The sequence below is a fragment of the Dermacentor andersoni genome, chromosome 5 (genome assembly GCF_023375885.2).
Source record: "Dermacentor andersoni chromosome 5, qqDerAnde1_hic_scaffold, whole genome shotgun sequence".
Classification (NCBI taxonomy): domain Eukaryota; kingdom Metazoa; phylum Arthropoda; class Arachnida; order Ixodida; family Ixodidae; genus Dermacentor; species Dermacentor andersoni.
Window position 1 is genome coordinate 43927875 of NC_092818.1, and position 13260 is coordinate 43941134.

Genomic DNA, 13260 nt, shown 5'->3' on the forward strand with positions numbered 1-13260 from the left:
GATCTTATCACCGCTGCCTCGTATCTTTCAGTCTGAATGGCTTCCAGCTGCTCTTTTTTTTTCTTTGATTTCAGTCGTAAAATGCCCAGGGACTGCGCTTTCAACATCTACAAGATACTTCAGCATACTGTTTAGTTCTATTTCTCGCTGTTTAGCCTGACGGCTTAAAACACATGCCCTTTGAATTGCCAAACTTTTCACCTCGCTTTTAAATTGATCCCACGCATAGAACCATTTTTTACGTTCTCTCGCACGCAATTTTTTAATTTTTTCCGTTACTTCGTCCACGAATCTTTCGTCCTGTAGCAACTTTTCATTGAGATTCCACAGCTGCCAATTAAAACGGTACTCCTTCACTTTTGAACCAATTGTGAACATCACTAAACTGTGGTCACTAAAGGTGACATGTTTAACCGTGTATTGATTACAAGTCGGTACCAGTTCCGCGGACACATACGCCCTGTCGAGCCTTGCGTGACTCCGCCCTTGAAAATGAGTGAACATTACTTGGTGTTCACGTAGTACATCACCCGTATCAACAAGGTCATACTCTTGAACGGTGGATCGGAGCATTTCTGCACTCTTGTGGTTCATGAACACATCTTTAGAGGTGTCCTCGGGCAAATATACACAATTAAAATCACGTAATAAAAGAATTCTTCTATCACAATTTATGAAGGTGGCCATATATTCAAAAAACACTTTTCGCTCGCTTGCTTTGTTCGGGGCGTAAATACAGATAATTCTACAGTCTACTTCATTGCAAGATAGGTCACACATAACTAATCGGCCATTATCGAGCGCTACTACAGTCTCCTCAATAATACCGACAGTGTTACGCAGAAAAATAACACATCCTCCAGACTTCCCATTAGCATGACTAACACAAACATTGTAATTTGATTTAAACATTTCAACCATTCTATCCGTCTGTTCCTCACCTTCAATTTTTGTCTCCTGAACTGCAAGAATATCAATGTCATGGTCAACTAACAGCCTTTTAAGCTGAGCTTGCCGCTTTCTCGTCGACAGGCCACGCACATTGAGTGTCCCTATTTTTAAGCCATGTTTAGAAAGCTGAGGGACAGACGGACTACTTGGCGCCTGATGCAAGTTTACTGGTAACGGACTTACAGCCCTGGACTGGACGACATCGTTAAATGGCTCCACCACACTGGTCGAAGCCCTCGCGTCTTCCTTGTCGGCACACATCATGGAAACTGCCACGTACACGTCCACCCTCAGTTCATTCGTTCTTTACTACAAACCAGCGGGTCCCCTATGGGAGCGGCACTGCTGGCGGTGTCCTCTTGTCCGGTGGCACGTTCGGTTTGGGCTTCAGCGAAAGCCGCCGAGAGGTGGTAGTCTTGGCAGGCGGTCCTTCAGCTGCATTCCGGTCTTCTCCTTTTCCAGCCTTTCCAACGCTTTCATCTCTTGGTCATTTTGAGACAGCGGTTGAGTGGCCGCTATTCACCGCCTCTGCGCTGCCCCCGACGATTCCAGGGCTGTCGTCCATGGTCTCCTCAGCGGTTCCGAGCACAGCTTCGCCTTCTTTGCTGCTTTCTGTCGCTTGCTTCGGTGCCATCTTGTCTTCTTTGCTGGCTTCCTCCTGCTGCTCTTTGTCATGGTTCGTAGCGGCTAGCGCCTCGTCAGAGTTAGGCTGGACACCGCCCTCCGCTGCTGTGTCCTCTGCGTCGGCTTGGTCCATTAAGTGTTCGTTTATCTCGTCGCTCTTGGCAAATCCTGTCACGTTCGCGTAACTTCGCACGCACTGGGTATCTTCGTGGCCGAAGCGACGACAGATCCCGCAACGTGGAACGCGGCACTCGCGCCGTATATGACCGGTGCCGTGACACCGGAGGCAGAGCGGTGCTCTGCCAAGCACCAACACGAGTGCGTGGTCCTCGCCGACACGTAGCTGATGCGGAAGGTCTTCTGTGGTGAGGCCAGGTTTCAAGCATAAAGACACGAGTCTTGTGTGCGAACCTTTGTCACTGCATCCGGCTACACGCCACTTTTCCTTTGTCATCTCGGTCACTGTTCCGAAGTGTGCCAGCGCCGCTCGCACGTCCTCATCTGGTGTGGTGTGCAGCAGCCAGTAAAGCTTCATGCGTACGTCTTGGTTGCGTGGGTCAATCACCAAGCATCGCTCACCCTTCACAGTTAACGCTTCCGTAGACAGGAACTTCTGCTTTCCTTTTTCATCTTTGAAGGTGATAGCCCATACGTGATTCATTTGATAGGATCCTAAAGCCAACACTTCCGGCATCAACTGCAGATGGACTAGCGCGTCTCGAAAATGTTCTACGCGATAGGGCCTCGCCTTGACATCCCCGTGCAAAAAGACGGTATTAGAGACGGTCGTACCTTTCGGCAATTGCGGCAAAATAATCTGGTACTTCTGTGTAGCAGCATCCATGAACCTGATACGGCGGCCCTTTTGGGCCGCAAACACCGCCCTTGCGGGAGCCGACATTCCGCGTCCGCACGCTGTGGTGGCCGGAAGTGCCCCCCGTAAAAGCGGTTGCGCTGAAATCTACTTTTCGATGACCACACACTTCTGTGTCCATTACGCTGGAGCATCAACAAAATAAAAAAATATTGTAACCAACAGTTACAACAGCCGTTTCTAGGAAAACTAATTTATTCTGGGCGAACCTGTGCCCGTCAACAAAACCCGACTGAATACTCAGCAGCAACAACAAAACGTTCCTCGAGCTACGCTTCTTCGAACGTCGTTCTCCTCTTTGTCGCCTCCTGTCGCGTGCCAATCGTCCGATTCTCGCGCACGAGCAGCCGACCTGTCAGCACCGGCCGAGCGTTGCCAGCGGTGCTTTGCTTGCTGCTCGCAGTGTGGCGGCTACGCAGTTGGGATATGTCGGTCGTCCTTTTCTTCTCGCAATGCTGACGGCATTAGCCCCCTCCGAAGAAGCATCGTCCCGATGCGTAGGAAAGGCCTAGAGGGGCCAACTGCTTTAAAAGGACAGTGGTCAGAGGATGTCCGGTGTTAGGCTTGATCGTATGTGCAACTTCTGTTAATCAATGCCTTTCATAGTATGGCTTCATTCGTACTACGTGTACGACCTCTGGGTGAGTCCTGCGTCGTGTGGAGCAGACTTGGCCTTCAGGAGTTACCTCGTAATTTAAGGGACTTAACCGGCGAAGTACTTTGTAGGGGCCAAAGTAACAGCGCAGTAACTTCTCCGAAAGACCGGGCGTATACGTATAGACGTCCATACCCACACTTTGTCTCCGGCGTTGTACTGTACCTCTCTTCGCCCTAGGTTGTACCTGTTTGCGTCGTCGTATTGCTGTTGTATGATACGGTGCCTTGCCAGCTGCCGTGCTTCTTCTGCCCTTTCTATGTACTCACTAACGTCAGGGTCGTCTTCGGTGCTGTTGTCTACAGGTAACGTCGCGTCTAGTGTTGTTGTTACTGTCCGACCGTAAACAAGTTCAAATGGCGTGAAATGTGTCGTTTCTTGTACTGCAGTATTATACGCAAAGGTGGCATATGGTAGAATACTGTCTCATGTCCGATGCTCGACGTCCACGTACATTGAGATCATGTCAGCGAGCGTTCTATTGAGCCGTTCAGTCAGGCCGTTTGTTTGTGGATGGTACGCTGTGGTTTTTTCTATGAGCAGTATGTGTTAGTTTCATAACAGACTGCATCAAACGGGCCACAAAAGCAGTTCCTTTGTCTGTTATGAGTACTTTTGGTGCGCCAGGTCGTATTACTATGCGTGTGACAAAAAACTGAGCCACTTCAATGGTGGTTCCTTTTGTAAGAAAAGAGGCCTCAGCATACCGGGTCAGATAATCGGTTGCTACCACAATCCACCGCTTTCCTGAGGTTGAAACGGGAAATGGTCCAAGTAAATCCACTCCTATTTGTTCAAATGGTGCTGTTGGTGGCTGTATCGGTTGCAGAAAACCTGCTGGTTTGAGTGGCGGTGTTTTTCGTCTTTGACAATCTCGGCACGATTTGGCATAGCGCTGCACTGAATTCATCAACTTCGGCCAGTAATATTTCTGGCGGATTCTCGCCAGAGTACTACTAACGCCTAAGTGGCCAGCTGCAGGGTCATCATGGCAAGCTTCTAAGATCTCAGCTCGCAGCGATGATGGTACGAGAAGTAGAAACGTGTCACCACTGTGCTCGAAGTTTCGTTTGTAGAGGACGTTGTTCCGGAGGACATACAAACACAATCCGCGAACGAAAACTCGAGGCACTTTCACTTGTCGACCCTCCAGGTACTCGATGAGCAGGAGTAATTCCGTATCAGTACGCTGATGATGAGCCATTTCCGTCATATTCACAGCCCCAAGAAATGGGAAATCTTGCTCGTATTCAGGTGACGTAGCCTCGATTGGTGCGCGTGATAAGCAATCAGCATCATTGTGCTTGAGACCGGGCTTGTAAATGACCGCGATGTCATACTCCTGTAGACGCAAACTCCATCTAGCGAGTCTTCCAGAAGGGTCCTTGAGGTTCGCCAGCCAGCACAATGAGTGATGGTCCCTGATGGCTCGAAACGGTCTGCCATATAAGTATGGCCGGAACTTACTGATGGCCCATATAACCGCCAGACATTCCTTTTCTGTAGCTGAGTAATTTGTCTCGGCTTTCGATAAGGTACGGCTTGCGTACGCAATGACTTTTTCTTCGCCATTCTGCCACTGAATAAGTATGGCACCGAGACCAACGTTACTCGCGTCGGTGTGGATGTCCGTTTCAGCATTTTCATCGAAATGGGCAAGTATAGGAGGACTCTGCAAACGCCGTCGTAGTTCAGAGAAGGCGCCTTCTTGTTCTTTCTCCCACACAAAAGGGACATCTTCTTTTGTCAATCGCGTGAGTGGTTCGGCAATTTTAGAAAAATTCATGCTTGTCGCATGGGGGTTCGTGGTCCGGACACCTAGGAGTTAAGAAAACTAAGGACCGTCTCTTGCAAGAGTACTATTGGCCAGGGTGTTTTCGGGACGCAGACCACTTTGTGAAGACATGCGACACCTGTCAGCGGGTGGGCAAGCCAGGGGACAAATCGAGGGCGCCGTTGAAGTTGGTACCTATCATTACGGAGCCTTTTAGACGGCTCGTTATTGATACAGTGGGACCTCTGCCGGTAACAGCCACGGGGTACCGACACATTTTGACTGTGATCTGCCCAGCGACAAAGTTCCCTGAAGCAGTGCCGCTTAAAGAACTCAGCTCAGTTGAGATAGTCAATGCACTACTGTCCATATTTGCGCGAGTTGGTTTTCCTGCAGAAATCCAGTCAGATCAGGGTACAGTGTTTACTAGCGCTTTGACGACAGCCTTTCTCGAAAGGTGCGGGGTAAGGCTGTTACACAGCTCAGTGCACCAACCCCAGTCGAATTCCGTTGAGAAGCTCCACTCCGTCATGAAGCGCGTGTTGAGAGCATTGTGTTTTGAACATCAAACTGACTGGGAGCTGTGTCTGCCTGGAGTGATGTTTGCATTAAGGACCGCGCCGCATGCGGCTACGGGGTTTTCGCCAGCTGAACTGGTGTACGGTCGCTCGCTGCGATCTCCGCTTCGCATGCTTCGAGAATCATGGGAAGGCAGGGGCGACGACCCAGTCGTGGTAGAGTACGTGCTTAAGCTCCTCGAACGCTTAAGAAGGGCACAGGAGTTGTCAGGTGAAGCAATGGCAGAGGCCCAGCAGAGGGCCAAGGTTTATTATGATCGGACAGCCAGAGCCCGTCGTTTTGAGGTGGGCGATGAGGTCATGATATTGCGCACATCGCTAAAGAACAAACTCGACGTGCAGTGGGAGGGCCCAGCACGGATTGTTCAAAAACTGTCGGACGTTAACTACGTGGTGAGTCTGCCAGGAAAGCGGAAAGCACAGCAAGTTTACCACTGTAATCTGCTCAAACCCTATAAGCAACGGGAAGCAGTGGTGTGCATGTTGGTAAACGTTCCCGAAGAGCTTCCGGTCGAGCTTCCGGGACTAGGCTCAGTGACGAACAGGAAAGACACCGATCAAGTCATTAGTGACTTAATAAGTAAAGCATCGCTGTCGCCTGAGCAGAAAACCGAACTACACCAGCTCTTACAAGAGTTTCAAGGTCTGTTCTCTGAGAGGCCTGGTAGGACTTCTGTCCTTACTCATGACATAGAACTTACCTCCCCAGAGCCAGTACGATCCAAGGCGTACCGGGTGTCACCCCGCCAGAGCGATATTATGGAGGCTGAGGTAAAGAAAATGCTACAGCTCGGTGTTATTGAGGCGGGTGAGAGTGATTATACCTCCCCTTTGATTTTAGTTGAGGTACCGGGCAAGGAACCTCGTCCTTGCGTCGACTACCGCAGGCTTAATTCCATCACTAAGGATCAAATTTATCCGATCCCTAACATCGAGGAGCGCCTTGAGAGAGTGAGTAGCGCTCAGTTTATTTCCACCCTAGATCTTGTCAGGGGTTATTGGCAGGTTCCACTTACAGAAGAGGCTAGTAGGTATGCGGCGTTCATTTCACCAATGGGGACATTCCGTCCTAAAGTTTTGAGTTTTGGTTTGAAGAACGCGCCATACTGCTTTTCAAGCCTCATGGATAAAGTGTTGCGGGGACAGCAAGAATTCGCTTTACCGTATCTAGACGACGTAGCGATATTCTCCGCATCCTGGCCTGAGCATATGGCGCACTTGCGGGCAGTGCTAACCCGCCTGCGCGATGCGGGCTTGACAGTCAAGGCTCCCAAGTGCCAGTTAGCACAGGCCGAGGTTGTCTACCTCGGTCACGTGATTGGTCGGGGTCGTCGCCGCCCCTCTGAAATAAAGGTGGCCGCTGTGCGAGACTTCCCGCAACCGCGCACGAAGACCGATATTCGGTCGTTCTTAGGTGTCGCCGGCTACTATCAGAGGTACATCCCCAGGTACTCTGATATCGCGGCTCCCTTGACGGATGCTCTAAGAAAGACAGAGCCGCAAACAGTCGTCTGGGATGAGACAAAGGAAAGAGCTTTTAGCGCCCTAAAGAGCGCCCTAACAAGCCAGCCTGTGCTACGATCGCCCGACTACACAAAAGGGTTCGTTGTTCAGTGTGATGCTAGTGAGCGAGGCATGGGCGTTGTACTGTGCCAACGGGAAAATGGAGAAGTAGAACACCCCGTCCTGTATGCTAGTCGTAAGCTGACGAGTCGTGAGCAGGCGTACAGCGCCACCGAGAAAGAGTGTGCGTGTATCGTGTGGGCCGTTCAGAAATTGTCATGTTACCTAGCTGGCTCGAGGTTTATCATTGAAACGGATCACTGCCCTCTCCAATGGCTGAAGACCATCTCTCCCAAAAACGGCCGCCTCCTGCGCTGGAGCCTCGCTTTGCAACAATATTCCTTTGAGGTGCGTTACAAAAAGGGGAGTCTCAACGGTAACGCCGATGGCTTAAGTCGAAGCCCCTAACGTGGGAATCAGCCTCAAAATTGCTTGTTACTGATGTTTTTCTTCCTGAGGCAGGATTTTTAACCTATTGCTTTTGTGTAGTGTTTCAAAGTGATGATGTGCTTTCTAGTGCAATTTTCCGATTTATGGACGCGTTCTGAGTGCTGCTAAACTACTGTAAGGAACTAGGCAGCAGTATAAAAGGGGAAAGAGCCTGGCAGGGCTTAGTGAGGGTTGTGCCGTGCTTGCTGACTGAGCGGTTGACTTTCGGCGTAGTTCTAACGCTTGCCGGAAACGAGAACAAAAATGTCAACTCTCCCGAAGTCACTTTGCAGTGTCCTGTGTGAACGTGAACGTGAGAACGAGGCCTTCTCTGTGCGCTGCGCTCAAGAAATGCCAAAGGACGCCCGACTTCGGTTATGAGCATCATCGAGCGACATCCCTCCGGACAGCGGATGCAGTCCCCTGACCACCGGGATCTCCTTCCCCCGGCGGGGCGGTCTGTTACGTTTCGCCTACAACGCGCGGTAATGCCGGCGCGGATGCAATGGACGCCGGGGCTTCGCTCAAAGCGGCAGACATTTTGGCCCGTTCGACGCCGCCGCAACGCCTCCCCGCCAAGCGTGTCCAGGCGTGTTTCAGTGCCACGTGTCTTCATATGTGCGTGTGTGTGTGTGTGCCCACGCTTGTCAAAGCGCGGCAGCCGGGGAGCGGAGCTCCCCAAGTGAGGAGCCAGCAGGTCTGTCCGTCGGCGGGTTGGCGATGCGTCACTACACTCGGTTCAGCAGGTCTCTCGGCTCGACCGTGCGCGCCGTCGTGGGCTCATGCTCCGCCGTGTCGTGGGCTCATCCCGTGACCTTCCTTTTGGCCCGCGACGCCGAGAGTATAAGAGCAGCTGCCCCCGGACGCCAGGAGAGAGGCTCCGATTTGTACTGTTGAGTTACGTGCTCTCCCGTCTCTCCACTTCGGTCGACCTGACCGGCCGCTCTTTTGCTATGTTAGAATAAACAAGTTGTTCTGTTACCAGTCTTCCCTTGCTTTGCCGGGACCTTCGGATGCTTCCAGTGCCCCAGGCCGCCAGGCCAACGCTACCCTTGGGGCTTGCGACCCATTGGCAATAACGGGCGTCAGCACCGAGACCCCAACACCACCCAAGAGGCGTGCTCGCTTTCTGCAGCAGGCTGGCGCAGCCTCAGCGCGCTGGCCGTCGTAGTCCCGTTGTGGGTCGCCTCTCGTCCCTTGTCAAGCCAGAAGGGAGCCATGGTTGCTACGTCGGGGTAGTCTTCGCCGGCTTTTTGTCCGGCGGGATGTTGGGCTTCGGGCGAAACGTCGGCCGGCGCTGCCCTCCCGATTTGGGGGGTGGTTCGTCGATACTCGCAGAAGGATGCTGAACCTCTTCGACACAGGCCTTGTCGTGTGTCCTCTTTGCTGGAGCACTACTCATGCTTGTTTGGACGACGTCCATGCCTTCTCCCTCCTCTTGAGGTTTTCCATGTACTTCTTCCGTAGCAGTACTTGTGCTTAGCTCCGCTGCGTCAATCTTCGGGGCTACAACAGCCTGCTTCGACGCAGCGGTCTGGTCTTCAGTCTGTGTCGCTGCCACGCCCCCCTTGACGGCGTTAGGCGCTGCCTGCGGCGTATTCTTTTCTGCTGTTCTCTCTTGCCCTCTCTTGCCAGTATTAGGCGCATAAATGCAAAACACGCGCCATTGGACATTACAATAGCTGAAGTCACAAAAGACAGGTCGACCAGAAGTACAGGAGAAGTAACCATCTATAACAAGACCAGGGAGCTTCCTCACGAACAGCACACACCCTGCCGAAGTCCCTAAGGCGTGGCTCACTACCGTATAGTAGTTATACGTGAACCTTTGCACCATGCTCCCGGTCTCCTCCTCGCCGTCTACCTTGGTTTCTTGCACGGCTAAAACGTCGAGGTCGTGGTCCACTAGTAGTCTGTAAACCTGACTCTGTTTCCTTTTGGCGGCCAGACCTCGAACGTTTAGCGTGCCGAGGCTAAGCGACGGGTTGGTAGCCATTATTGGTGAAAACCGGAGGGGAGAAGGCCCGGAGCATGGTGCTCACCTTAACGTCTAGCTGACCGCTAGACGCCTCCGTGGCCATCCGGTGGGCGTCGCCCGGGTTCCTCTTTGGTCGGCTTCGGGGTAAGCCTACGGTCAGTCTCCAGGTTCGGCTTAGGCTTGAGGGTGGAGCGCCTTTCAGGTAGCGTCTTAGCGGGTGGTGCCTCGGAGTCACCGCCGGCCTTTCCGTCGACTTTCTCCTCGTGCTGCAGGGATCTCTTGACCGGTGCCGAGACGGATTCGGCGCGGGCGCTAGCAGGGGTCGCGTTGTCGTCCGCCTCTGCCTGCGTTGCATCCGTAACTGGCTGGTGGCTCTCATTTTCTTGCGGGGCCGTCTTCACGCTCTCGACTGTAGCTGCTGGTTCTTTGGGGGGAGGGATATTCCTTCCTCCTTCGGCTTGCTTGGTCGTCGCGCCGGTTTCTGCCGCCACTTTGCCGTTTCCAGCTCCCGTGGCCGCTACATTACATGCTCTAACGTCGACGGCTCGCTCTCCGCCGAACCCGCGGCTACTGCGTATGAACGCACACAGTCCGCGTCGTTGTGTCCAAAAAGCCTGCACCGCGAGCAACGGGGAACCTTGCATTCACGACGAACGTGGCCAGAGCCCCGGCAGCGCAGGCACTGCATGGGACGTCCTGGGGCTACCACCAGCGCAAGCTCGCCGGCGACGGGGATCTGGTGGGGCAGGTCGTCGACTTTCATTCCTGCCTTCAGCTGCAGCAGCACTGCTCGGGTCGTCGAGCCCTTGTCGGAAACGCCATCCACTCGCCAGCGCTCCCGGGTCACTTCCGTCAATTTGCCGAAGGAGGCCAGCGCGGTCTTCACGTCTTCGTCGTCCACCCCATGCAGAAGCCAGTGGATACGAAGCTTCACCTGTTGTTCCTTGGGGTCGATGACCAGGCAGCCACGCCCCTTCACCTGCAGCTCCTTCAGGGCCGCCAGCTTTTGGGCAGCCTCGGCTGTCTTCATCGTCACCGCCCATACATGGTTGATTTGGTATGCTCCAAGGGCGACGACGCCAGAGAGCATACCAACAGCTTGAAGCGCGTCTCGAAAATCTTCTACACGAAACGGGCGAACACGAGCGTCGCCGTGCAAAAAAACTGTGTTTAAAACAATACGTCCTGTAGGTAGCCGAGGCAAAATTATCTGGTAATCCTTATCTTCTTCCGTCGAAAGCCTGTTGCCGCGGCTAACAGCCGCATATGCCGCTCCATTGGAGCCCATGATCCCGCGATCCGTTCAGCTCGGGAGCCGGAAGCAGAATCGAAATGCCCATATCACTTCTTTCAGAAATCCGCTCATAGGGCCACTGTTAACTACGCAACTAGATATAATGAATTCAGGAAGAGCCGTACCTAGTCTCAGTTGCATCACATTAATGAGGAAAGGGTCTTTTTGGTCTCTAAGAAACGCAAAACGAAATACTATCTGTTTCAAGAACAGATGTGCCAGTCCAAGCCCTCCTGTTTTGACGGATCGAAATAAATTTGTTCGACTGGTTCGCTCCCACTTTGACCCCCATACGTACACTGCCAGTACCCTGTGCAAACGCTGCACGTGCAATCTAGTCATAGACAATGCTTGCAAATACATAGCACACTTTTGCAACGGAGAATAAATTGCAGACCGTCGCGCGGGCAAACATTGAAAGACTACGGCCACCCCATTTAACTGTTTTTTCTTGCACTTTCTTTGTTTCGTCTTCCCAGAATCCCGCAGTCTCCTTGTAGTGCTCAAGCGGCACCCCAAGATACTTTGTCGGCGCAACGGTCCACTTCACATTTACAAAAATAGGTGGGGTGTTTTCCCAGGTTCCATGCCATATTCCCAGGCACTTATCAAAGTTTATGACGCTACCCGTCATTTTACAGAACGATAAGACGTCCGTTACCGCGGTCGCGACACTTTCTTTATCGCTACAGAACAAAGCAATATCATCCGCATATGTTAGCAGTTTTACTTCCGCTGACTGCAAACGAAAACCTATTATGCTGTTGTTATAAATAATTTTTCTGCAGAATGGCTCAAGGTATAATGCAAATAATAAAGGACTTAAGGTCACCCCTGGCGCACACTTGAGCATACGTGAAATCTCTCACCTACCTCCTTATTTATTATAAGATTAGCGGTACAGTTAGCATAACACATCCTAACTCCTTCTAAAAACACTAAACCAACATTTACATAATCAAGAACTGCGAAAAGGATATTGTGGGATACACGATCAAACGCTTTTTGTAGGTCAAGCTGCAGCATTGCTACATGCTCGCCCCACGCATCGCAACATTCTAGAATGGTTCGTGCAACATGAATATTTGTGTAGATTGATCTACCTTTGATTCCGCATGTCTGATGTGGTCCTAAAATTCGTGTTATAACTCGCTGCAACCTCTTTGCCAAGATTTTAGTAAATATTTTATAATCAACGTTAGTCAATGCTATTGGGCGGTAAGACCCTACTGACAGCAATTTCCCTGGGTCTTCCGTTTTGGGAATGAGCACTATATGCGACCGGCCAAAGGGCGGAGGTGCATATTTTCGTTTATATGCTTCAGCAATTACCTGGTACAAAATTAGACTCACATCTTTTTTGAAGGCCTTATAGAAGGCCGCTCCCAACCCGTCAGGTCCAGGAGACTTCCCTCGAGCTAAATCGTCAATGGCCTCTTCAACTTCTTTATGGCTGATCGGTTCTTCCAGACATTCGCGGTCAACATCATCTAGTTTTGTCATGCTAGCAAGGAACTCTCGTTCGAACTCTTCCGGGACATCGCAACTTCTTCGAAATAATTCGCTATAGCGCTCTAAAAACGCTCTCTCTATTTTTGCTTGTTCGTCAGTGACTTCATTCTTATAACTTATTTTCCGTATTACGTTTTGCCTAGCATAAGCCTTTTCATCTGCAATAGCTCGTTTTGTGGGCGTTTCGCCGAGCCATAGCTTTTCGGCTCTTGCTCGGATAACCGCTCCTCTGTACTTATCTTCGTCGATAAGCTCCAGTTGGCTTTTAAGTTCATTGATCTGCTTTGTGAATGTACCAGGCCTATCAGCTTCCACTCTGTACATAAAATCCAATTCTCGTTGTATTTCTTTCTGCTTTTTCCTTTCTTCGTATTTCATTACACTCGCTTTTTCTATTGCACAAATCTTTATTGCTTCTTTAAAAAGCTCCCACCGTTCTATCACGTCATCATGTTTCGCCAATAGCTGTTCGAACTTTTCCTTTACGCACTCTACGAATGATTCATTATGCAGCAGCTTGTCATTAAATAGCCACATTTCCCAATTAAAGCGCGAGGCCTCTTTATGCGTCCCAATTGTGACTGACACCAAACAATGGTCGCTGAATGACACATGTTTAACGGCATAACTATGGCACGCCGCTACTAAATGCAATGAAACGTATACCCTATCCAATCTCGCGTGGCTCGCACGCTGGTAGTGTGTAAAGACTGGCTGCGTCCCATTAGTTAATATATTTCCTATATCTTCTAGATTATGATCTTGCACCATTGCAATCAAGCGTGAGGCACTCTTATCCCTTAGTGGGACATTTTTCACTCGATCAGCTACTAAGCAAGCACAATTAAAATCTCCAAGCATAATTATTTGTCTTTCACATATCAGGTACTGCTCGAGCCGTTCAAAAAACACGTCACGTTCATTTTCGGCGTTCGGCGCATATAGGCAGATTATTCGCCAGCAAGACTCGGACATAACAAAATCCACTAAAACAAATCTACCACTTTGGCACACAAGCACGGTCTCAA